Source organism: Vespa crabro, chromosome 2, assembly GCF_910589235.1.
Source record: "Vespa crabro chromosome 2, iyVesCrab1.2, whole genome shotgun sequence".
In the NCBI taxonomy this organism is placed as follows: domain Eukaryota; kingdom Metazoa; phylum Arthropoda; class Insecta; order Hymenoptera; family Vespidae; genus Vespa; species Vespa crabro.
This window is the reverse complement of record NC_060956.1, coordinates 20557194-20582111: the sequence shown is the minus strand read 5'-3', so window position 1 is coordinate 20582111 and position 24918 is coordinate 20557194. Positions and strand designations below refer to the sequence as shown.

Genomic DNA, 24918 nt, shown 5'->3' with positions numbered 1-24918 from the left:
TAATGCACCGTATTTTTTTATTTACCAAATGAATATATAAAATTTTCATACCTCTATGTCATCACGTATAGAAATTTGAGATATTTAAATATTATGCCACGTCAGGCCAATAATCAATAGCAAAATCATTTCACCGATTAATTTATGCCAACTGTCGTCAATATAAATTTAGAAAATAAAATCCAATATCTCTTCATATCCCTCATAAAAGATTAAAAAGTGTTCTATCCAATCGAGGTCGATCGTTTCGAATTCTATAACAATTTTATTACTCTCTCTCTCTCTCTCTCTCTACCTCTCTATTATAGAAGTGTAGATACCGTTATCGACGTGGTAATTCATGCAAGACTTTATCGAGATTAAAGATCAACCAAGAGAAAATGAAGAGAGGTATCGGAAACACCTTTGACAAGATAGAAAGAAGGAAGAAAGTATATTACGAGGAAGGAATGGAAAAAAAGCGGACGTAAAGTTAAGTAAGATCACGATCTAACGAGTAAGCGTATCCTTCTTAGATTCCACCTGTAGCCTCGAGTAAGTATGAGCCTCCCTCCGTTAGCCGTCGTCGTCGTAGTCGTCGTCGTAGTCATCGTCGTCGTCTCTTCTGGCTACCTTTGCTTGAAGGGTACGCGACGATGCACTCGAGCACTCTAACGACCCGTAACGGAAAACTGCTACGGTAGCGCGAACTCGAACGTTGCCAGAGGCACTAATGTAAAGTGAATCTCGGTGGATAGACGCTAGACGCCGATTTATTTTCACACGGGTTCCTGCATGGAAATTTTTCTTTCCCTCTTTATCTCTCTCTCCCTCTCTCTCTCTCTCTTTCTCTCTCTCTCTTTCTTTTTCTTTCTCTCTCTTATGCGATAATTCGCGTTCACTTGGTATTAGAGAGAGGAAAGATATCGACGTTCTTACTTAGGTAGGTCAATTTTTCTTGAACGCAATTTTTTCTCGTCATGGTGTTAAATTAATAGTTTATTCCGACCCTTTTTAACCTTTTATCGGGGTATGTTTCGTTAAATCGGTGGTGCTCGTCCAAGAACGGACGTTAGATTTTCCGGGTTGAGAGAGTATATATATATTATACATATACACATATACATATATATATATATATATATATATATATATATATATATATATAGTAAGAGAGAGAAAAAGAGAGAGAGAGAGAGAGGGTAGAGTCGAAGGGATCGCGTGCGTTGGCGATAAAGTTAGCGAGGTGAGTCTCGCGCGTCGAGCCGCGAATCGTCGCACCTGCGAGTTATCAGGCGGAAACGCTCGTAGAGAGAGTCACGGTAGCCGTATTCGCTTAAACGGTCAACCGGTAGTCGTAGAGACTCGCTTTCTCATTCTCTCTTATCCCTTTACACTCTTCTCCCCCTGTTTCTGCCTTATCGAATAGGGTACACTCGAAGAGGGACAGCGAATCGTAGCGTACCAGTGAAAGAGCCTTGCCTTGCTTTGCCTTGCTTTACCTTGCCTTACCTTGCCTTGCCTTGCCTTGCCTTGCCTTGCCTTGCCTAGTCTTGCCTTGCCTTGCTGCCCGTGAATTCTCCTTAACGCCTCGAGGAATCTCCGCGGAAGCGCCCGAGTATATTGCTTTGCGGTCTCTTACTTGTTCGTCCCTTCGAGCCAAGAATTATTCCTCGAAATGTTTGTATTTTCCATCCTGACAGTCGACAATTCAACAAGAGAGAAATTTCTTTTTCTTACTTCCCTTTTATCTTATTCTTACCGCACAACATTTCGTAGTTGACACGATTTTCTATCGGGGGAAAAACGAACACATAAAAAAAATAAAGGAAAAGAAAAAAGAAAGAAAAAGAAAAGAAAAAAGAAAATCAAAAAATGCATCCCTTTCAACTTTCAAGATGAAAGAGACTTTTGAAAATATATTGAGAAAAGAAATATCGGTCGAAGAGCATGATCGTCATACGAATAAATTATTCATCCTCTTTCTCCTTCCCCATTTTTTTCCCATCCCCTCTTCCTTTTTTGTTTCTCCTTCTTCTTCATCATCTTTTTTTTTTTATTTTCTCACGCGCAGAACTCGCAAAACACAAAATTTTGATACTCGACGGACAACTAGACTCGGAAAAAGCATCTTTCTTTTTACCTTCTTCTCTTTTTCTTTTTATTCTCATTTCTTTTCGGTAGAATGGGGGTGCGGCCGAGGAGGAGAAAGATAGGTCGGAGAAGCGGGGGTGGGTGTTTATGCGAGCGGCATGTTTTGAATTTGCTCGACTTCCTCGATGAAGCATGCTCCGCGCTATACAAAGGGACTCATTTACATAGCTCGTTCAAAGGCTGCAAGGGCACGTGGAGGAGGAGTAGACGCGAGAGAGAGAGAGAGAGAGAGAGAGAGAGAGAGAGAAAGAAAAAAAGAGAAAAAGATGGAAAGGCGACGACGATCGACGGAAACGCAAGCGGCTTTCCTGCGTTTCCGAGAGCGAATTTAAAAGATACCGAGTTCGCGTTGCTGCGACTGAAGTAATTAAACGAATTAAATAAGAAACGTGCTTGGGAAGTCGACGGAAGGAGAAAGAGAGAAAGAGAGAGAGAGAGAGAGAGAGAGAGAGAGAGAGAGAGAGAGAAAGACAAGGAGAAAAATAGAGAGAGAGAAAGAGAGAGAGAGAGAAATCACTGCAAGGCGACAAATGGCATCCATGCGTCCACGGCGGTAGGTAAAAACTAGCAAGAGTTAACGACGCTACACGAGGACTTCATTACCAACGACTTCTCGTGTTTCTGATTCCGACTTTCTCTACCTCTTCTCCTCTCTCTTTCCTTCTCGTTACCTTCGCCAACGACGAACTTTCCGTTCGCCATCTTACACCTTGTCAAGTTTCTCGAACCGAGTCAAACGAGCCCCCAACTAAATCGGACTAACCAAAGAGAAAAAGAAACAACGATAAAGAGATAGATAGATAGATAGAGAGAGAAAGAGAGAGATGGGGAAGGGGGAGGGGAGGAAAGGGAAATAAAGATGGTGCTGATAATCCAACACGTACAGTTGCATATGCTTTTACGAATTATTTTACGAATTATACTATTTTAGATTCAAGATAATCTTATCCTACGAGGATGATTCGTAGAATTCAAATGTCTGCAAATTTTTTGTCTCTCTTGGATTTTAGAAGTAACGTTAATAGCCAGTTAACGAGCATATAACTTGAGGCAAATTAAGGATTTCTTCCGTGATCGTACTAACGAAAAAATCGCTATTTTCAGATCAAATCCATTTCAATATACTAAATTTAAATGATCGTTATAATGCTTTATTAATTGGAGAATGTTTACCGCGACGATATTTCTCTGCTTTTGAAATCGAAGATAGTAAAAAGTTTCAATTCATGATCGTTGTATTCCTCCATGGTAGATATTTTGTATTATCCGCTTAATGATATTTCTCTTTAATAAATATTTTTTCAAGGGTTTTTTTTTATTTCTTTTTTTTTTTTTTTTATTACCATCGACTCTATCTCGGCTTTGCAGGGAAGAATTTTTAAAAGATAACTACCATTCTCTAATTCCTTAAACGATCACGCACGAGATTTACGAGGGAAGTTAAATGTCTCTCGATGTCTACGAGGAAAGAAGGAAGCTCGTAGGCTAAACTCTATTACATATATATATATATATATATATATATATATATATATATATACATATATATATAATATATATATATATATATATATATATATATATATAAAATATAATAGAGTGTATGTATATACACGAACAAGAGCGATTATTTATTTTCGAGCGGCGATTTCGCGATGATTTACGGAATTATGCTTAAGAATTCGTTGTCGGCGTTAGACACCAATGAACGACGAACGACGTCCTAGACGACGGAGACAACGGGCGGCAACCAAAAAGGTAAGGAGGAACGGGGAGGTTGGATTCGCGCATAAATTCGCTCTGGCATGGAATACTTTTATCTTCGGCCGGCCAGGTATACGCGAGAGAAAAGAAGAGAGAATGTGTGTGAGAGAAAGAGAGAGAGAGAGAACTGCGCAGAACAGGAACAAAACGTTGGACACTACAGAAACGACAACGTTGAAAGGAGTACGGGGTGAAGGGAGTTGCCGTCATCAGGGATGGTCAATTCTACTGAAAAGTATATTTTAGTTTAATCCTTTTGAAAAGGATGCGCTTATTAGAAATTTCACGAATTTACAAAATCTACATTACCTTTTGTCCAAAAAGAAAAAAAAAAAAAATTGATAAAACTTTATTTTATGAAAATTTGATGATGATAAAAGAAAAAGAAAATAAAAGAGAGAAGAGAAAAAAATGTGAAACGATTTCTAAACGATCGATCCTACGAAATCTGATTCTTCAGAGATATCGATCGATCGATTCCTCGATCGTCCATCCCTGAAGGTAAACGCTAGAGGAAAGTAGAGAACGCGTAAATTCCTGTGTGGTCGTGATCGCACTGTCTCTCTCTCTCTCTCTCTCTCTCTCTCTCTCTCTTTTTTCATGCTGGCGCTCTCTCTTTCTCTCTTTTCTCTCTTTCTCTCTTTCTCTTTCCTTAGGCGCGGTCCTCGATTTAAATATCAAAGGCGGCTTAAATCTGACCTATACCACACTGAATCGTGTTACCTCTATAGGCTTATAAGGGATTTACCTGAGCGCTATTTCGGAGCATCTTTTAGCACCGTGTTGATCAAGGCGCTAACATCGTCGCGGACAAAGAGCTCCGTACCATCGTTCAAGCGTATGACATTGAGACGCGAATTAGACGGCTGGACAATATTGCGAAGTGTTTCGAAGGAGTAGATGTTCTCCTTTTTCGAAAGTCACGTTTCAAGGAAATATTATTTTCAAATATGAAAGGTAGGGTATGGGTTGATCTGGGAAAAAAAGAAAAGGGGAGAAAAAGAAAACAGAAGATAAAAAGAAAGAAAGGAAGACAACAGACAAATTATAGTCTTTAGAAATATATTTTTATCTATTCGTTAAAGAAATATACGGATGAACAAGGTAAAACAAGAAATCGCGAGAGACAGAGAGAGAGAGAGAGAGAGAGAGAGAGAGAGAGAGAGAGAGAGAGAGAGAGAGAGAGAAAGAAAAACGATGAGAATAACTAGGGGGTAGAGGAGAAATCCAATCTTTGGTCCATCCCGTGAGAAACTTCCTGAATCCGTTCGCACGTGCTAACCGTGTTTGTCTACGGTCCGACGGCACACTCACGATTAATCCTGATCACGAGGCGTAAACCGTCGCACCGGATGCGTTTGTCCTCCAGTACCGTTCACCGACGCTTTTACTCAAAATTCTACCCAAGCACGACGTATTATTTTGTCGTGGTTCACGCCTCTCTGCTTCTATACCAAAGCCTTTAACGAAAACTTTCATCGAGCATGATATCGAATCGATGTCGATATACATTTCAAGTGTTACGATTAATCGTACATACGTATCTTTATTCCGTTTTAAATCTTTCCAAAAGGGAAAATTAAATCCTTCCGTGAAATTTCGAAAAAGAGTTTCGAATTCTCAAATGTACTCGTATAAACGAATACATACATATATATATATATATATATATATATATATATATATGTATATACATACACTAGATTTCCGCAAAATCAAGTAAATCTGGGCAAAGGCTCGAGTTAATTGAAACCGCGCGCGCTCGTTAGATGTCTGGTTATGATTCCCGTAAGCGACAAGGTTTCTTGATTAAGCGACATATTCCTACAAGTATGTAGGTACATCCAACCTCTTAAGTTAATAACTGCTAGTTTATACCGGTATTCTATTTGCTAACAAATTTCCTCGTTATTAATGCAATACCAATTTGATAAGGTTTTGAGATACAAACGATTAATATAAATATTACGATTCGAATAATTATATATTATCATTCTTTAATCCAATATTCTTCTATAATTATTTATTTAATTATTTATTAATATCGTTTATCTACAATGAGATAATATTTAAAATGAACGAAAGGAAGGAGGAAGCACGTTTCATAAGATAGAATAACAGGATAATGAGAAACGAGTAGAAATGAAACATGGTCTTGTTTTATACGAACGAACGAACGAACGAACGAACGAACGAACGAACGAACGAACGAACGAACGAACGTGATTTTCTTTTCGTACTGTACCTTATTTGCCGATAATCACGGACACGGATTGGTCCCAGGGAGAGAGAGACCAAGGCGATGGCTATTTTAGTGGGTGGAAAATTATACGGCGGCTTCCACAGGCTCTAAAATGGGCAGCTCTTCGGTTACGAACTATAATAATCATTTCGTCGGATGACGGGGAAAGAAGAGAAGAGGAGAGAGGAAGAAGTAGCAAGAAGGGAAAAGAGAAAGAGAGAGAGAGAGAGAGAGAGAGAGAGAAAGGAGGAAGACGGGAGGCTCTCTTATGTATACGCTCGGGCTTCAAACCGTGCCGATGTGGTAGTCAACATATTTACCGGCTCGTTAACGTCCCGTAGAGAGACGACGACGTTCCCCTCCGGGATTCCTCGCGTCCCATTCTTCCTCTCTCCTTTGCAAAATCCGCTCCGCTACACGAGACCGTAACGAGACGCAAGATTTTCGAATACTTCCCAAGGGATGAGGCGCTCACGAAAGATCGACTTTACCAAGTGAAGAAGGACTTGTTGGAGACTTTTGAAGACTTTTCAACGATGTCATTTTCTTTCGTCGCTAAACTATATCTTTAAAAAGTCCTTAGATTTTTATTTTTTTTTTTTTTTTTCATTCTCTCCAATTATTCAATCGCGATCGTTTAATAATTAACCCCGTTCGAAATCCATAAACACATTTTATTCGAATTATTTAAAAAAACCGACCTTTATTTCTCTCTCTCTCTCTCTCTCTCTCTCTCTCTCTCTCTCTCTATTAATCTTTCTTTATCGATATATACATATATATATATATATTTAGTTAATAATTTTTTTTCTTCCACATTTAAAGAATATATGAAGTTTATCAATCCATCGAGATAGGGTCGTTAAATGAATTGGTCCGTTTCGTCCGAGACGATCGCGCTTAATAAGAGGAAGGTTCTTCGTAAGAGATAAGAGAACAGGGACTCCATGCGTAACTTCAAAGGAAAAAGAAAAAAAGAAAAAAAAAAAAAAAAAGAAAAAAAAAACAGAAAAAAAAAGAATAAATCTCCCTTCGTACTTTAGCCAAAGCGATAAATAATTATAATTCAATGTGCACGGATAATATTGCTAATTTATCCGTTCTCTTTAACACGCTCGATTAATAATTTCTGTTCGATTAATTATCACGACTTCTCTTACATTTCGTTAAAACGATAATATCCATGGTATTTGCGAGTGGAAACGATTATACACGCTTTTTATCATTTGCTTTTTGTACCTTTTTTTTCTTTTTCTTTTGCAATATTTCTCTTTTCGTTTTTTCTTTTTTTTTCTTTTTTTTTATTTTTTTTTCCTTTTTTTTTTATTTTTTTCCTTTCATTCTTTCCTTCTTTCTTTCTTCCTTTTTCTTTCCCTTTTCGAATTAATCGATTTGATCGAATAATTGATATCACAAGTATATATCGATAATCAGAATATTACATTATATTTGTAGGTTTGTCATTTCTGCATTAGGATAATATCATTTTAATTGGTTATACCGAAATTATCTTATTTATCGTACAGAGATATATATTGAATATTTTCATAACTATCATTACTATCTCATTATTACTTGACGATTAATTTTCATGCGAACATCCATATTTCATTACATATATATATATATATATATATATATATATCACGTTCAAAAATATTCGAATAAATAAATAATATTGTAGTAAAGACCGCGAAACGCAATATCGTCGAAGATTTTCCAGTTAAACGACAATGGACGTTTATCCAACGTGGCCAGAAGTTGATCCACTTTGGTATCCCTTAAAGGGCCAACACTTTTCCAACCTGTTTGGTCTAATTCGAAGGACCCTCCACGGTTTCTGGCGCACGGTGATTTTTTACCTTTTACTCGCTTTTGATGAAAGACTTGGATGGCGGAGGAGTGGGAGGAAGAGAAAGATACAGAAGAAGAAGAAGACGAAGAAGAAGAAGAAGAAGAAGAAGAAGAAGAAGAAGAAGAAGAAGAAGAAGATGACTAAGAAGATGACGAAGAAGAAGACGAAGAAGACGAAAGCTAAGAGAAGAAGGAAGAGGAAAGAGAAGGTGGAAAGGAGAGGAGTGGAGTAGAGGGAGGTTATAAAGGACCGCTGAAAAATAAGACCGGACCTCCCCGTCTCTTTGTCTCTCCCTCCTTTAAGTTCATTCTTCTCTCTCTCTCTCTCTCTCTCTTTCTTTCTTTCTTTCGTGTGCGCTCTCTTTTTCTATCACTCGATCTTCCATGGTAGAGAAAGAAAGAAATAAAGAAATAAAGAAAGAAGGAAAGGAAGAGAAACGAAGACGAAAGAAGCCAAGAGAAGAAAAAGAGTGAGAGAATGAGAGAGTGAGACAGAATGAGAAGAAAGAAAGAGAGAGAGAGAGAGAGAGAGAGAAGGGGCCTCCGAAAGCGGGCAGTGTGTAATTTTGCGCCGGCTTAGGAAAACACGGCGGCCACCCGCGCGTCTCGCGAGCGGCGGAGATTTAAAAATAGAAGGTAGAAGGGGCGGGCGCGCGCGCACGGGGGTGGAGGACGCATATCGGTCCCGTAGTGCAGCACGGAGTGCAGTCCGGCTACCTTCTTCACCGTTCGGCCCCGTCTCTTTGTCTCACCGAGGCGAGAAACGAGGTACCTTGCTACACCGATCGGATCCATCGATGCACAACACTTTGTACATGTGTATGTGTGTCTGCGTGTGTGTGTGTGTCTCTCTCTCTCTCTCTCTCTCTCACTCTTTCTCTCTCTATCTATCTTTCTTTCTCTGTGGATATGTGTATGTTTTTATATGTACGTAATTGCGAATCCTCTTGTTACCTTTTAAAAATCCTTTATTTCGCTTAATTCTCCTTCGAGTTTTCTTACACTTAACTTATTACTCGTTAATTACTTTGACATACGAAACGTCGATCAACAAAAAAAAAAGAGAGAGGGAGGGAGAGAGAGAGAGAGAGAGAGAGAGAAATGAAAAAAGAAAATGAACATTTTATCTATCGTAAATTGTTCAAAACGTTAGTCTTTGGAAAATTTTCAAATATCTATCTACCTAACTACCTACCTATCTACCTAGCTAGCTACCTATGAAAACCCTTTTGAGATATAGGTATAGTCATTCCTTTCTCAGCACGTTCGTAAAGGTTTTTAGACTTTTCGAAGAAGGTCCAACGTCAGGTTTCTTATCCCTGGTTATCCCTTGTACGATGACGAAGTACGAAAATTCTCTTATCCCCGCTTGAAATCTTCTTGAAGTCCAGCGTAAGACGTTCGAAAGTAAGACGTTTCTCTTCTAGCTCTCTCTCTCTCTCTCTCTCTCTCTCGTTATATATCTATCTTTTTCTTTCTTTCTTTCGCCAATGGATACTTCTGGTGTCTTTCTCCTGGCCAACGTTGGGTCCTATGGAAATACTTCTTCTCTATGTCAAAACTAGTCCATTCTCGTTCATGTTCGTTCCTACAAGTTCGTTCGCCTTACTCTTTCCTTCTTTTTCTTCTTCTTCCTCTTTCTTCTTCCTCTTCTTTTTCCTTTTTCCATCTTCCTCTTCTTTTTCCTTTTTCCATCTTCCTCTTCTTCTTCGTTTTCTTCGTTTTTTCTTATCTCGCTTGGAACGACATTCGAAGCTCCCGTAGTGATGCCGACAAAATCTTGTCGCCCGGAGATCGACCTGCCCTCAATGTATTTACTTTGTGCCGTCACTTTTTGATCATCCCTTTCCTCTTCGCGTTTTTTCTCTTCGTCAGGTAACCAGATACAGTGATGGCGGCACGCCGTCTTTCGGGACTCCGATGGGTCCCCCATGGAGTCGATGGGGCGCAATGGCCTTCTCTAATGTGCTCTCTTTACGCACGACAAGTCAGCCTCTCTCTCTTTTTCTCTTTCTCTCTCTCAAATTTTTGTACTTGTTCTTTCGCCAGTCATTCGTTGACGAACGTGTTGTAACTTTTTCCTTTTTTTCTTTCCGTTCAATATATAATACCGTCTTGTTAAAGTATACGATTTATAAATTATTTAATCGTTATATCATATCGAAAATATATTAAATAAAAATATTATCGTAATGATATGTAATTCGAACTGAAAGTCATAATGATTTATAATGTAAGATTTTATCAATGATTAGAAGCATAAACGAGAACATAATTCTATGAATATTTCATTGTCTATTCTCAGTACGATAGCAGTTGGTCGATTCGTTCGCTTCTAAACGTTTACTATCGTAGTTAATTTCAACTCTGGTTGTCATTGTAAGCAAGAAGATGAAGAGAAGAAAAGAGAAGAATGAAACCCTTTTTCTCACCCTTCGCGTTCACTCCCTTAAGAACGGTGCCGTTTCAATGCAGCTTAGTTTCTTCGCGTAACATTTGCATGAATCTACATAAGTGCGATTGATTACAACCCTTTAGACGATCCTCGTTGGATACAATACTCTGTTCTTTTTTCTTTTTTTTTCCCTTCACTCTCCTTAAACGCGTACCCCTTTTATCTTTATCTTCCATCATCTTTCATGTCAACTCGTTTATCGCAAGTATTCGTATAAATTTGTTAAATTTTTGTACGGACTTTGTTATTAAATATACTCCTTAATAAACATTCCTTTATTAAAAGTAATATTTATTATAGTAATAAATATATTCTTTGACGTATTTCCGTTCGAAAGGTTCGACGTAGGACTTCGACGTATTTTCAAAGTCCACGACATACCTTTCGAACTTCTTAGACTGACCTCACGGTTTTAGTATATCTATAGCGTTGGTACTAACTCCAAACTGAAAATTCCTAAAGCGTTTGACATATTTGAAATATTAATGAGAAACAGTACATTACTACCATCAGCCGTAATATTATTTAATAAAGTAATAGTTTATACGAACTCGATGGGAGAATTAGAAATCGTGTGAATATTTGTTTCATGCGATACAAACTATCTTCGTTATTTATTAACCTTTAACAATATGCGAATATTAAATGGCAATGTCATAAAGGAACAAAAAACGTTAAATTGCAATAAACGATAAACTATCATTATCAAACGTTAATATGAATATCATTAAAATCTTAAAGCGTGCTTTTCATCAGAAAATTTATTTCGTATTAGAGTTAACGTTTGAAATGTTATTTTCTAAAGTTGCAAGTCAGATTGAAAGCTTTTAAACGATTATTTCGAATTAAACATACGAACGTTTACAGTTTCGCTTTATTTTATCCGATATCTTGGAGGTAACGTAAAGGGCAATAAGAACGGACGCGATAACGAACGTCAAATTTGCGGTCGCGTCGTCCGTTAAAAATACATTTTCTTCTTCGTTTCGATTCTCACGAAGAAGAAAGAGAAAGGGAGTCGGCCGATATTACACTTCACTCCCATTCTCCATAAGAAATAACGTTTTTATCGTTGCGGTCGAGTCAGCTTTAATTCGCGAAACGGTCTTTATAATTCGTTCAGTACGGTTACGACTACGTATTTCGGTTAAAGCATCGTTCGACGTAAAATTTATACGAGAAAGGATAAAGATGTTATCATCCTATGACCCCGACCAGTGACGACGCCAACCTCCCATAAGATTACGCTTTTACGAATTTGCCTCTTATATACTACGAACTGGTTTACTGTTCGCGGTCTGCGCCGTGTCCATAAATTCTGACTCATCTTGTTGAAGTAACTGAGAAAAATAAATTTCTCTAGATATTAAAATTTTTCTTTGCGAAATAAAGAAAAAGAAAACAAGATTTCGTTCGGCGAGGGGAGGAGGGAGGGAGGCGGGGGAAAGAAAAAGAAGAAAAAGAAAAAAGGGAAAGGATAAAATAAAAGCGAGAGAGAGAGAGAGAGAGAGAGAGAGAGAGAGAAATAGAGAATGAAAGAAACATCATTTCCGTGATTTAACATTGATTTAACGTGTTTACACTTTTTCTCACTCGAAGGGCTAATAATTCATTAAATTACTCGTATAGCATCGAAAGACAAAACGTGAATGACTTGGAGTAACGTACCAATACATCGAGATTAGTAAACACTTTCGTAAAATTTCTATCCAATTGTAATTGTTCTCGGTGAATCTGTGAAATTTAGTTTGTTGACTTGGCGCAAACAATACCTATTCCTCTTACTACCCTTCTATCATTGGATAGCACGTATTCCAGTAAACATTTCGTATTAAGGGAAGGAAACGTGATTCTACGTGATAGTATAATTGAAATAAACGACACGTTGCAATTATTGAAACGACAGATGTTTTTTTAGGACATTAGGATGAGAACTTTTAGGTGTGATATAAGAAAGAATATAAATAAATTTATCAAATATTCCCTTTTTTATTTTTTTATTTTTTTATTTTTTTTTATTTCTTTTTAAAATATACCTATCGATATATCGAGTAAAAGCTGGCTACGGAAGTCACGAGCCAGCTCGCTATTCAATAATTCATGTCATTCGCTTGAAAAGCTTATACAGTTTCAACGCTATTCAGCCTGATATCGATACTCAGCGAATTCCAAGAATACAATGGAATACAAAGTAACACGCTGGGGACGGCACTCGAGGGATTCTACGCGTTGCAACGACGTGGGAGGCCGAAAGAGGGACAAGAGGAAAACGTCGCCGATACTTTACGATGTACTTTCTAAAGGAGGACTTTACATAAAAAAAAGAAAAAAAAAAAAAAAGGAAAACAGAAAGGAGAGAAAGAACTGTTTTTCGTTTATCAAAAAAAAAAGAAAAAAAATAAAATAAAATAAAATATATATCAGATCTTTTCAAATCTCTCGTTTAAGTTAATATAACATAATGACTTATCCATATTTGTCAATCATGGAAAAAAGAAGGAATAATTATTTCTATTATATATTTTTATTATATATAATAAAATATCTTTAGATAATTCGATTTGATTCTATTGGAAAAATTTAATTTCAATACAAATCTGTTCACTTAAACTATTATTATTATTAATTAACGATAAACGTTTCATATATCAATTCACCCTTTCTCGAGTTAAGCTCAGTCTCTTCGAATATTTTATCTGTCATGTCGGTCTCTCTTAAGGACGATTTACAAGCTTTATTATTAATAATAAATATTCCTTTATATTATTCAGATGTATGTAAATAATAAATTAATTAAAGTGCCGTTCTCGGTATTATTTCTTCGACATTGTTCCTGTGGATCTTTCGGTATGGTGAAAATTTGGAAAAAAAAATTGGAAAGGAAAAAGGACGCTGATAGAGAAGCAAATAAAAGAAAAAGAAAAAGAAAAAGAAAAAGAAAAAAAAGAAAAAGATGTCCGCACCCCCTTCGAACGTGTGTATATGAAAGAGAGAAAGGGATGGAGAATGGAAAAGAGGAAGGTGAGGGTGAGTAGAGTGGGCCGGTAATCGCGTCCGGCCGTCGGATTAAAATGTTATTCGCCGCGGGCGGTCTTATCATACGAACCGTGCAGCAGCAGCCCGGCCTGCCGCGTTGCGAATAACGATTTTGCATTTCGTTGTATAGAGGTTCTTTTGCATACGTGTGTGCCGTCTCTCTTCTGTTCGACGAGGAATAGTATCTTTTTATTTCATTTTTTTCTCTCTTTTCTTCTTCTCTTTTTTTCCTTTTATTTTTCTTCTTTTTCCAATTCTTCCCTTTTTTTTTTTCCTTTTTTTTCCTTTTTTTTTTCTTTTTTTTTAATTCATTTTCGTTCCGAAGATAAAAGTAACACTTTCTACGGATTTTTTTCAAACGTTCGTTTTCTCGAAAATTACTTTAACGATCGTTGAACTTTTATGGATAAAACAAAAAGAACGAAAGAGAGGAAAATGAAAGGGGGTGAAAAAAAATCGAGCAGATTAAAAATTTCATTGATTCGGTTTTCACATCGATCGTACGACAAAGCAGCAATTTCGAAGCCGGTAACGTTGCGCCCATCGTTTGGCTGATATCGAGCACGAAAATCGAAAGCGAGGCGGTAACTATCTGCGCCTAACATATTTACCCAACGTCACTCAATTAACGCACGGTCAATACGAACACGCGTGCGTCCTCACCTCCGAACAACGAGCCATTAATTTGTGTCCGTCGCGCGTGTTTGGCCGGCGGGACGAGGTAAATATCGTGTCTTCTCTCTAAAACCTTCATCGCCAGGTTATTCTTCCTTTTTCATACAAAACGTCGTCGTCGGAGATGGTAATGTATACTTTAGGGGAAAGAGAAAAATCAAAGACTAAAAATCAATTTAAAAAGAAGGCAAAAGAAAAGAAGGAAAAAGATCAAGGAATAAAAAGGAAGAAATTAAAAATTACAAAAAGGAAAAAAGAATAAAATAAAAAAAAGAAAAGATTAAGAAAAAGAAAATTCACAACGATCAAATCCAATGAACACGAAGCAGATTATTTATGATAGGCTGCTAAATTTTTTTTTTTTTTTTTTTTATAAAAGTTACGAATCTTAAACCACGTAAAATTTTATTATAAACCACGCGACTCCAAGTAAGAATAATTCCAAGGTTCATCCTTTTTTCTTTTTTCTTTTTTTTTTTTTTTTTTTTACGAATCCCTTCGTCATTTGTCCACGCGAAATGAAGAGAAAGATGCCGGCGTTGAATAAAAATCGTCGTATTCTTGCAGACTAAGGGTAAGTCGATAAGGCCAGTCGCTCCCATTTTTACAGCCCGTTTCGCGACGTCTTTTGTACATTCTTGTAGTAATAAGCCTGACTGTTCGCCGGCGAAAAGTCCTGTTTATGAGAAACTCGTCGTATTTCAGGAACATTCGTGGCACCGTTAGGCTGCGCTAATCCAATAAAAGTACTTGCTTAAATTCTCATAAACGTAAATCCTTTCGCGCTTGAAATAAAGAAGAAAAAAGAAAAATGGAAAGAAAGAAAGGGGGGAAAAAAGAGGAAGAAAAAGGGAAAGAATAAAAAGAAAAGGAAAAGAGAGAAAAAAAAAAAATACATAAATTCACCGGCACTTTTTCATATTCTCCTCTGGCGTGACTAACTTCTTCAACCCTATATCTTCAATCTCGCTCTTACCATCGTCTTTTCATTTAATATCCTTTCTCGAGTTTTGCGCAACCCTCCCTACGACTTTATGCTAAAGAATTCGCGAAATATCGAATCGACGTGAATGCTCAAAGCCTAACTTGATTTGCGTTAAATATATACTATCGTAACTATATATGACATTTTAAAGTACTAAACGATTATAAATGAACGAACGAATTCGTGAGAGAATGGAATTTTCACGAAAGTAGTAATATCGTCGTGGATAAGGAGTGACACGAACGTTGTGAAATCGTGCGAGAATATCTTCTTCCTATTCTTTATCAGAATAAGTATTTGTGTTACATTGGAATCCGGCGTTCACGATTCCAATGCTTACTACGAAATCGCGATAACCCGGCTGAGTGAATCGCTTGTCTCGTCGAGCCGGTCGTGCGAATTAACGAGGTCCGAATACTTTCGTCGACCGCCCGGAATTCGCAACGTCGATGGATTCCATCGAGATGACCAATTAAATTCGGACTAACCGGGTCGTCGGTATTCGATCGTCCATCCGATTTATTCATGGCCCCGCAGGTAGCACCAGTTTTGCAACAAATCTTCATTAATTAAGGAGAACACGGAAGGGATGTTCGTTTGATCTTTCAGCGAAACAACCGTACTTTAGATAAACCAGCTATTTTGTTTATTTCGACGATCACCATCGAATTCACCTTTTAACCGCGAGAAAAGCCGAATTGTCGTACTACGTATTATTAAGAACTTCAGATTTTCTAACTAAAGATGAGAGAGTATATTTTCAAAATTATCAACAAACCAGGGAACTTTGCCCTTTCAACTTGAAGGCATTATTAAATGTAAAAGGGGGGGGGGAGGGAAAGGTACATTAATTTTGGATCAACAAAGCGGTGTCCTTTCTTCTGAAAACCAGGAACCCGATCTATACGATGTAGATACTTTATTACGACGCTAACGGTAAATCACGCTTAGAGATATTTCAATTGGAGAATGTGTCCGAGTGTGGCCTGTTCTAGGAAAATAAGAGGAAGATAAAAAGGAAGGAGTACCAACAACAAGACGAGAAGGAGAATTTATCGTCGGTGAGTAAAGAAGAGAGGGGAAAGAGAGAAAGAGGTTCGGAGGCGCGTGCCCAAGCGTGTACAGGTTGCCACCCGCATCCATGGGAGGGCCACCGTAGAGTTTGACCTTTTTTTTTCTTTTTCTCTCTCTTTCTCTCTCTTTCTTACTCTCTTCTTCATCATCTTCCCCCGCTTGCTCTTCGTGCTCTTCACATCGCCCGAAGCCCTTCTTAATCAGCGATCGCAGCTTGGGAAAAATAAATCGTCGCATTATTCAAGGGGCTGGTATTACGGATCACGTGAAAAAAGAAAGATAGAAAGAAAGAAAGAAAGAAAGAAAAAGGATAAGAAAAAAAAGAAGAAGAAGAAGAAAAAAGGAAAGGAATGAGGCAACGAGCTGGAGTAGGAGAAGAAGGCAATAGCAGTGGGGGTGGGTGAGGTACGAAGAAGCCTTCTCTCGTATAGCCAGCGAGATAACTTTCTGTAATTCAACCGTACGGCGACGAATACTAATTCCCGCCATTTATCTTACGGGCTGCTTCGTGCGGAACTTTTTGATCCTCGGCACCTGTCCTTTCCGTACCGGTAGCCGCGTGAACGGCTAACAGCATCCATCGCATACATCCTACCATCATCTACTCTAAAACTAAACGTTCTTTGTTCAACGTCTAACCATTTTACTTACTTACTTACTTACTTACTTACTTACTTACTTACTTACTTACTTACTTATTTACTTGCTTCTACTTTTTCATTATATTACAAATTCTAGCAAACCGTTCCATTACCAACTCCTTACAACAATTAAGACATTACGAAGAATTTATTTCTCTATGTCTCTTTTATTCCTTCGTACTTTTATGAATTCGACACGAAATGTAAGGAACGATCCATCGGACGGTTAACTATTTTAACGAAAGCCTCTCTCTCTCTCTCTCTCTCTCTCTCTCTCTCTCTCTGTCCATCTATCTCAATACAAATTCACTTTTACCGGCGACACGGAAGGCAAAAAAATTCCGTGTGATTAGCATTAAGTAGGAAAAGTTTCGCCCGCCGGGAAGGCTCTTTCCCATCGTCCGATTTAATTTGCTCGAGCTACGTATTAACCTCTCGAAGCCTTTCTTCCTTCCTTCCTTCCTTCCTTCCTTCCTACCTTCCTTCCTTCCTTCCTTCCTTTCTTCCTTTCCGGTACAGAGAAAGCGACAGGCCAATGAACTATATTTAACGAGAACTTTGTACTGCATTTCATGCGAACTAAGCGCGAACTCGCAAATTAAAATCAAAAAGGAAAAAGCCAAAAGGTCTATGGAAGGAAACATCGAAGAGAAAGGATAAGAAATTAGTTGGAAATTCGATGAGGACAGTTTTAATTACATAGTAAACTGCTCGTTACATCATCTCAACTTTTCAACTATCCATGTTCCCTTTATAGAAATTCTTCTTAGAAGTATCCCTTTTTAACGACAGACTCAACGAGAAATATATTCGAGGATGTCAAAAGTTTTTTCGTCAAAGAAGAGAGACACGATAAAGATATCGATAATGCCCGCATTGTCTCGCGACGATCTTTTTCTAAGGGATTGAGGTCGTAATGTGTGAGTGAGAATCGTTGCGCATATATATATATATATGTATATCTTGAAAAAGATGGATAACGATGAAAGACAAATGTTAATCAACGATTTCTTTCGCTTCCGTCTAATGATAGAAGTTCAATCTTCGGGAAGGAAAATCGATAAACGAAATTACTAAGGTAGATATATTCGCTAATCGATAAGAAAAAAGAAGATTGTAACGAATACCCAGGATATTTTGATTTAATGATTACAACAATCGATCATGTGAGAAACGTTACAACGATGTGAATTCTTCTGAAAGTGAACGTAACAGAAAATGGAAGGAACATCGATCAAATTCTGAACTGATCTAAATCGGTCACTATTATACGAAGATTTTACTGGGTAAGAGCTTGTAATGAATTTTCCTCTTTCTCTTCATTTTCTCTCTCTCTCTCTCTCTCTCTCTCTCTCTCTCTCTCTTTATCTAGCTATCTCTTTTTCTAACTCTTAGCATTTTTCATTCTTTGCAAAGGAATACAAGGCAAGATAGTTGGCGTTGTATTCAACGCGTCGTACGTCTCGTAATTCAGGCCACGGAACGCCGAGGAGATACAAAGGTGTGTTCCTGGAAAAGCAACGGCTAGAGTCGGAAGAGAGAACGCCTCTCCTCGAAGAGGTCATTTCCACCAGCTCGTTAACCGTGAATCGTATTATGTATACGTCGGTAGTTACGACGCTACTACTACTTCTATTACTTCTACTACTACATAGGCAAGAAGTAAGAAAAATAACGAAGAAAAATGAAAGAGAGAAAGAGAGAGAGAGAGAGAGAGAGAGAGAGAGAGAGAGAGAAAGAAAGAGAGACGAGAAAGGTTTCGAGAGGAAAAATCTTACCAAGAGTGCGCACGTATGCGGAGGAGCTAAGCACTTTTCAAAAATGGGAGAGCGAAAGGAGAAATGGAAAGAAAAGTAACTAACGTCGGGAAATTACGGCGTATCGTGGTAAAAATGTTGTTCGTTAAAAAGAACGCGCACGAGTGCACTCCGTGTATACCACCTTTTCTCTTCCAAAGCGAACCGAGTTTGATATTAAATCATCATAAATTTCCATAGCCAATTGCCGTAATGTCTGTTGGCAGGATAGTAGCAACATTTCGAACTCCGCCTCGGTTTCATTATTCGTGGAGGAACGTTGTCTGACTCGTTCGCCTTTACTACTGTAAGAGACGAATCGTTAGTTTCGATTTGGTCGGTGAAAAAAATGTATGGAGGAGAAAAAAAACAGAATAAAGAAAAAAAAAAAAAAAGAAAAAGACCGTCGCGTCTTTTCAATTTGTTAGTACAAGTAGTTAATATAATATTTTTACGTTGTATTATTGTAAATATATTTATGCGATATATCTTATCGTATAACAGACTCGTATTATTTTCTTAAAAATTCGTTTTATTGTTATCGACATTCCATATAAGTTTATCACATTCAAGTACTTATTTATTTACTTACTTACTTACTTACTTACTTACTTACTTACTCGTTATTTCTTTACGTCGCCGTCAAATTTTTTTTCTTTCTACGACGAAGTCGAACGAACCATTCGTTCGATCAAACGAAAGGGGAAAAAAAGAAAAAAGGTATAAGAAAAGCAGAGGTAGAACGTTTTAACATGAGTCTTTGGCGCGAAAGAATTCTAGACTCTGGTTCTCCTGTACGTATTAGGGAATGAATTTGGTAGGCCCTGGTATTGGGCCTACTCTGTCGATCGTCGTCATATTTTTTTTTCGATCTTTGAAAAAAAATCAATGATCACTTACTCGTAACATTTGAATTAACGAACGATACAAGAAGATAATGTTTTCTAGATGGCTTTTAAATAGTACGATAATTCGATGATACGATCGATTTGAATATGTCAAACAATAGAACGAAATTAGAAACCATGGAACGTCGGATATCTCGCCATATTTAAAATCGTAGATTCTTTAATACTTTAGTCTAATTTCGTACGGCTTAAAGTATCAATAAATAGAATAACGTTATCATCCTGTATTATCGTTTATCAGTAGATATGTACATATATATGATGTTCGATAATTACGTTTTCAAAGCGATCGAATTTCGTGCAAGTTTCACGGAAATTATTACCTACGTATTTTACGGGTATCGTCGGCCAAAGTATAAACGCGAATTACCAGATAGTACCTACTTAAAATATTGAACGCGTCGCGCTATCACGGTTGAACGTTTAACGTCCTTATTCGTATCGTTGCGCCTGTATCAATTTAACGTATTACGATTTAAATAAAACGATAGTACCAGATATAATTTCGATGTATGTATTTCATCATCGTTACGCATGCATCGTTTTCGATGAGAGTTATTATCCTCTGATCTATATAATATTCGTTCAATTCAGAAATGCTTCGTATTTACGGATAAATGGATGACGGTGTTCCGTTGGTCGATCAGCGTATCTAATTTTCTATTAATTTCGATGTCTCCTTTATCGTATAATTTCTATGATATATATATATATATATAACTATGTGTACAACATATTTTGATTTTTTATAAGTTTTATTATATAAATTTTACATAAATAAAAAAAAAAAAACAAAAAGATATTATGACATCGTATGTAAAAGAAGAAAGAGTGAGAAAAAATATGAAAGAAAAAAGATGAATAAATTAGTAATCGATTAAGAAATGAAAGGCAGAGAGATAAAGAGAAAGAGAGAGAGAGAGAGAGAGAGAGAGAGAGAGAGAGAGAGAGAGAGTAAGCGAACAGATGAGCAAACGAAGAGAAGGAGAAGGTCGGCTTTAGCATAGAAGCCGTACTATCTATTTCAAAGCAAATTGCCATTCTCACCTACGAGCCTCCATACAGCAAGCAGCATAGAGCAATCTGTATATGGCATCCTGCACAAGGCTTGTCACTGACGTATCCCCCTTCCCCTCTGCCCCCCCCCCCCGCCCTCCACTTCCAGTAGCACCACCTATCTTTTGCAAGAGTACTTCTTCTAATTTTTTCCCTCTTAGCCATCCCTCTCTTAGTAATTGTTCCTTTTATCTCGAGATTTTCAAAAATTATATCTAAATCTTTATTTAAATTCGCGCTTGAGAGAAATTCATTTTAATTAAAAAATAAAAAATCATCATTTTCACCTTCGATCGAAATCTTCTCTAAGAAAAAGTATTTTTATTACGTGCTACAAGAGAAACGATATTATTTTTGATGATAACAAAGTGGACATCCAGTCAGTACTCGTATACTTTTATGGATATCGTTCGTTGAATTCAATAACAGTGACTATATTTTAGAGCTGAATGTCGCGCGACAAGTTTTGATTCAATTAAAAGATCCGTCCTTAAAGTTTCAACGAGAATGGGGAACGACAACAATGGCGACGACGATGATGATGCCGATGTTGGGGGAAAAAAAAAGAAAAAAAAGAAAAAAAAAAAGAAAAAAAAAAAAAAGAAAAAAATAAAAAAAGGAAAAAAGAGTAAAGAAAAGGTAGAGAAAGTATGGGGAAAGGGCAAGATCGCCCAAAAAGATTCTGTTCTCGAATGAGACAAGATTCATCAAAGAGAGAGAGAAAGAAAGTCAGGGAAATAGAGAGTGAGAGAAAGAGAGAGCGAGAGAGAGAGAGATCAGAGAGCAGGCGTGGATAAGTAGAGTGGTCTTTCGACATAGTGCCGAGAAACCATCGTAATCGTGGCCTCACCTACCTTTCTGCTCCCTCATTTTCCCTCCGGACACGAAAGTCATTTTTCGTTGGTTTGAAACCGACAAAAAGCTTGCGATTCCTCGTCGAGATCTCGTTGAAAGTTCTTTGCTTTTACGTAGGAAACTTCTACGCTGACTCTCAGAATCGATCGTGAAGTTTTAGATTGGTGGTTATCACATTCTCTAACATTCAATCGATCATGGTTTTTCAATTGATTCATTGTCGAAAGGTCTTTCTATTGTATCAATCCACCCTCTACTCCCTCCCTTCGTTATCCCGTACGTCTATTACAATTACAATTTAAAGCTGATTTTTGCTCTATTATTTAAAAGCAATGGCGAATAACAGGGAGGAGGAGGAGGAGGAGGAGGAGGAGGAGGAGGGGGGGGGGAATAACAACGTAGAAAGATACGAAGAGCTCATTACTTTGTAGAACTCTAATTAAAACCTTTTCCTTAAGGTTCACCTTTTGTATCTCGTTTAACATCATTCCCTTTTCGACGTTAGAGTTACCATGAACGTTTCTCTTCTCTTCCGCGTTTCCTTAGCCTTCCTCGCGTACCTTTCCATTCCCTTTATATTTCTTCTCGCACTCTTTCACTCTTTCGACTTTTATTACGTTCTAAGGCCAGAGAGAGAGAGAGAGAGAGAGAGAGAGAGAGAGAGAGAGAGAAAGAGAGAGAGTGTACGCTGCTTTTTATCCGTCATTAATTTTGTAGGGATCTCTCGAAAGAGATTCGATGCTTGCACGACTGCTTTTATTTACGATATACGAAATATATACAGGATGTTTCAAAATTCATATAAGATTTCTTTTAATGGACCCAGGATGTAGCGTCTATTTGATTTTTTGTTTTACATATAATACGAATACCGTTTCCTCATATGAGTTTATAAAAAATAAAAACTTTATATATACAATTCTCTTTACCTAGCCTTACGAATTTTTTATAAGAATTACGAAGACACCTCGTATATATATATATATATATATATATATATATATATATATATATATATATATATATATACATGAGTATCCTTCGACATTACATAAATTAATCGAACAATATATTTTTGATTATATTTTTATTCATTCGAAATCACTCGTCCCGTATCAGAAACGATCTTTGATAGGTATCATTGTAGTTAAAAAAAAAAAAAAAAAAGAAATTAGAATAAACGTTTGTAGATACTCTTAACGAAAGCATTCCTTCGTCCACCCTTTTCGCAAGGTCTTTCCCAAGCAAACCGTTCCACCCTCCGATCACCCTCCGACCACCCGACAGCAGGCCGCTGTTTATAAAGCGAGCGGCCAGAAAGCATTTATCCTTTCGGGGCAGGAGGCCTGGACAGCGGTAGAATAAACGGAGTCCCGGAGCAGTCTTATTTTGGCGAGAGGAGAGGAGGACTAAGCTACTCGGAAAGAAGAAAAGAGAAGAAGTTGGAAAGAGATAGATAGATAGAGAGAGGGAGGGAGGAAGAGAGAGAAAGACTCGCGGTTAGTCGCGCCCGCGAACCTTCTCGAGCGCGAGCGCTGGGACGGCTACCATTATTTCTTCAGTGTCGACGACTCCTTGCCGGTGCCCTTCTGTCTTCCTTACGGTCCCTTATAGCTTCAGCAAAGCAATGCCAAATACAGACTTTGCTCTTGCGTCCTTTTGTAGAGAAAGAGGGAGGAAGAAGAAATGAGGGAAAGGCCGAACGAACGAGCAACAAGCGCAACATCCTAGGACGAACAGAGAGAACATTCTCGGCCCGTAGACCTGTCCTTCTCCTTCTCATCCTCTCCACTACCATCACCACCATTACCATCACCATCACCACCTCCATCTCCACCTCCACCACCTCTTCCTCCCTCTTCGCCGCTCCTTGACAGGACTATGAGCGCTCGTGCATCGTGATTTATCGAACCTTCCCTTCTTCCTTCTTTGCGGCGACTCGCCCTCGAGTTAGCGGACTATACTAAAAAGGAGATTATTCGATATTCTACAATGCACCTACGGTATTTTACTTCGTCGACATTTTCGTGAACGAATTTTCTCATGAATTGGTTTGGTGAAAATATTGATGTTTTTTTATAAATATAATTATTTAAGATATTAAATAGGTACGTATGAAGTAAATATATTAATTAATAAACCGTACAACGAGTACATGAGGTTAATTTTGATCGATATTAATTAATAACACTTTCGTTTTACATTAATTATATTTATTATCTATTGCTCCATTATTCTTATGTAAAAGGAATCATATTAATTTCCTTACTTAATTATCGAGCCGACCGTTCGTTGATTGTTTTTTGGCAAACGAATCGAAGGTACCTTCCCAAATGTCAAAAAGTTTCGCGTGTTTTGACTCCTCGAGACTCTTCTAACTAGACAGACTTACATATCTGGCTTCGTTCCAGACTACTTCCTGAATGGCGTCTGTTGCTTCTACTTATAAAACAGGAAGCAAAAAAGAGATCTATCGAGCGATGCTATGTACATCGTTCATTCTGATAACGACGTTATCCATCCAACAATAAATGTTTTTCATTGATAATAAATAACAATGTCAAGACTAACGATAAAACTAATATATTACCATTATTATATAGAACATATATCTTCGAAATAATTTATTTATTATAAAATGAGAATCATTTTAATTTTTACGATAAAAATTAAGAAATCGAAGATTGAAATTAAACATTTCGAGGGGGGGGGGGGAAAAAAATAAAAGTTATTATCGGTGTAATTCAGACAGTAAGAATCTTCGCTTCATGAAAATTCAAAGGTGAATGCGAACGTAGCGAAACGAAAATTCGAATACTCTATAGGTTGGCACGGAGCAGCCGGCTAAGGAGGCAGTTCCATGGAGAAAGGTTCCCTCATGTATAATAAAATATGATAAAACGCGGCCAATCCCAACCGGCCACCCACCGGAACTCGGTTTCCCTACGGAAGTGGCTTCATAGCGGTCGTCTGTACTCGTAGTAGTTTGCGGAACGCCACTCTTTTATAGGAGGCAGAGCGCGTGTAAGCGCATCTCTTATATACCCTAGCTATTTATACGAGCCAGACATTGCCGCTATGATGATTTTTCTAACGACGCGACAAGGATCCTCTTTTCTTTAATGACCAGAACTCTACGTTTTCTATGCCATAGAGAACGATCCTTTTCTTCCTTTTAAATTTTTTCCTCATAAGGAAAGGACGTTAGTGGAATTTGAATATACACAGGACGATAATGAAAATAGGTGAAGGTGGTGACCCAATAATGAAACAGAGAAAGAGAAAGAGAAAGAGAGAGAGAGAGAGAGAGAGAGAGAGAGAGAGAGAAAGAAATTAATTTAATTTATATTATACATATATGAAATATTTAATTTATATTAAATATATATTAATATAATATATATAATTAATGTATCGATATCTTTTATACTAATTAATGTATAC

At 37.5% G+C, this 24918-nt stretch overlaps 1 long non-coding RNA gene across 2 annotated transcripts in view; it reads left to right on the top strand.

Annotated features, from left to right (window-relative positions):
• LOC124421956 overlaps positions 1-13169 on the top strand; it is a 278500-nt gene extending 265331 nt beyond the window's left edge. For both annotated transcript variants that reach the window (XR_006941773.1, XR_006941772.1), the window contains one exon: positions 12568-13169. This is a non-coding gene — a long non-coding RNA (uncharacterized LOC124421956). The remainder of the gene's footprint in view (positions 1-12567) is intronic.
• Positions 13170-24918: the final 11749 nt, after the last annotated feature.